Genomic DNA, 3,002 nt, shown 5'->3' with positions numbered 1-3,002 from the left:
CTCAAGATCGGTGGGAAAGGCGGCGGCCTCATACAAGTGAGGTTGTTCCTCCATCTCCTGGGACAGCTCCCAGAATGCCTTGCCACCCGAACCCCCGGCCTCATCATTGTGGGCCATGTTTCTCTCTAAATAGAAACAAAGGTTGATCAAAAAGTTGGTTATTGTCAAGGAACAAGATCATGGTCTCATCATTTAGGGTTTGTCGACACCGAGGCGTCCTAAAATCTAAGCTTTTATCATTGAGGGTTTTTCGACGCCGAGGCACCCTAAAAGCCTAACCTTTCATCATTTCGATTTTTATCGACACCGAAGCACCCTAAAAGCCATGCATTAGTCACAAGTACGCCGGGGCACTTGATCCTACTTAATTAACTACTAAGATACCCCAGCCCATGCATTAGTCACAAGTACCCCATATGTCCTATTTTTAGCAAAGTCATGCTAAAATTCACGGAAAATTTCAGCATGACCTTTGCTGAAAATAGGACATATGGAGTACCCGAATTTGCCGGAACGGAAGTTAATCGACATTCCGGCAAACTCAAGGGCCTCTCGGGGTACCTGCAATATCATCACGACACGATGGTCGGAGACAAAACCCAGCAAACTAGCACCACAATGTGCCTCTACTTTCATATGGATGAAAAGGCCACAATGTGCCTCTACTAGCACCACAATCTTAGTTAACTTCTGGGGACATCAGAAAGTTAACATCCGCCTGATTATTATGAGGACTTCACTGCCACTACTAGAAACAAGCAGCTCTGCTATCAAAGAACAGTAAAAATGGGGCTTGCCTTAAGATGGGAAGTAAAGTTGCAAAAACTATCACAAAGAACAGTAAAAATGGAACATAGCTCAGCATTTGTATTGATAGGAACAAACATAAAATCAAACCATGGGCATCTACTAGGTAGACCAACATAAAATTTTGACTGGAGTTACATAAGGGAAAATTGATGTGATGAATGGCAGTTTGGGAGCTGAGCTGATCATGTCCATGTATTCTAATTCTACAGTAAGATGGCATTGCTGTTGGTACCAATTTATTTGTTCACAAAGATGGCTTTAAGTGAAAATAACCCTTGGTGTTTGATATGCATAACAATGAAAGATGTTGGTTCACATCTTTTACTGATAGTTTGGTGGTTTTATTTTTCTAGCCCACCGTCAATCACTTGGTAGCCATGACAGAGAAACCGCGGGGCAAATAGTGTGAGTAGCTAATAAGGGCTCAAAAAAAGACTTTAATATGTCTGATGATCCAATGGATTGGTATCTATCATCTGCTACCAACATGTATTTTTTTTGAGAGAGATGGACTACCAACGTGTATTATGCTATTTAATTAAAGCTCATGCCATGCTTATCTTACATCAGATTTATTTATTCTAAGCTATAATTATTTGCCAGTTGCTTGGTAGTACGTACTAGACATTGTGGCATCATGCATGCTGCGTGAGGTGAGGTGATAGCTCAACTACCATGGGCATCAAACATAAAATTTTGACTGGAGTAACAGAGGCATAAAAGTAGAAATTACAGGTTTCTGAATCTGAACTTTTTTAGTTAACAGACTAACCCAAGCACCTTTTCTGGCATTATATTCAACATATATGAGATGAAACAAATCGTACGACGCATAACTAGTCTAATGGGATGCTAAAAAACATACATCTGATTCCTAGCAGTCAGATCGATTATTTTGCTTCTAAGGTCAGAGGATCATGCTGATTAAGGTTCTGTTTTTATACTGCAAGTTCCAGGTAATTAGAGTATGTGGCACTGTCTTGTGTTGACTAACTCATAAATGATATTATCATCTTTACTCACCGTTATGTGGTACCATTTTGTTATCCTAGCAAGAACAGCATGAGCCAAACAAGTAAATGGAAAACATGTTTCCTCAACAAGCAAAAAGGGAAAATGCAATTTATGGCACATAGATGTTGATCCACTGACATTCATAAATTTCAGAAGAGAAAACAGCAGGCATTGCCCATGCAGTATTTACTGCTAACCAGGGAGAAGAGGTTCTTATTTTCACTCCCGCAAATTGCCAAAGCTGAAGTTATATTCTGTTCTTGCTGTATAAACTTTGGTAACACGAACATAGCGGTTGATATAATGTACTACTCCTTTATCAAAGATGGAGTACCTCTGTACCATAAGTCTTATATTTTGATACAGACGGAGTAATATTATGGTTTGCTTCTAGTGGTGATAGAAAGTAATCATTGTCTCAGAAATGCAGAGTACTCTGTTTCTGATAAATAAATAGATCCCAAGAGACAAGAAATTAAGTTTATTTTTTGTGCGCTACAAATGGGCTAGCAATCCAGCGGGGCAGGCCATCAACTGGTGACAAAAAACTTATTGCTCAAGCTTTGGTTAGCAGCACTTGTTGGTCTATTTCTCAAAAAAAAACACTTGTTGGTCTTCTGCAACTGTGTTTAAGTGCTGGAGAAATTATTGTTCTTGGAGCATTAAGTATTTGGAAGACTGGTCATCCATTCTGCAAACTTTGTTCTGGCTTTGTACCATACTGTTTTTTTTTCATCTAGACTAGACTAGAATACAGTTTGGCATTAGACTAGAATACAGTTCTGGATTTCATCAGAGGAGTTCGTGCCAAAAACAAAATCTGGGTGTCAGAGAAACTTTGAGAAAGAATATATGCAAATAAAATACTTGTCCGCACTTAAGAGCTCATGTTAAAAAAACTATCTGAAATTTTTAGGCATCCAAGGTTCATGCAAATTATCATGCTCATATGGAGATGGGATGGGAGGAGGGAAGGGGATAGGGGTCGGGGCGGTAGCTTACCTTGGAGGAGCGGGCCGGGGTGGAGGAGGCGGTCGGAGAGGATAAGGATGCCGGGGAGTGGGGCGCGGGGAGGATGTCAGGGACGAGGTCCGGGTGGTGGTGGTGCTCCGGCGACGGTGGTGTGGACGGTGCGGCGTCCGGGCGGCGGGGTCGCGTCAAGGCGGCGGGGCAGCGTC

Source organism: Triticum aestivum, chromosome 1B (assembly GCF_018294505.1).
Source record: "Triticum aestivum cultivar Chinese Spring chromosome 1B, IWGSC CS RefSeq v2.1, whole genome shotgun sequence".
In the NCBI taxonomy this organism is placed as follows: domain Eukaryota; kingdom Viridiplantae; phylum Streptophyta; class Magnoliopsida; order Poales; family Poaceae; genus Triticum; species Triticum aestivum.
This window is presented reverse-complemented; position numbering follows the sequence as displayed.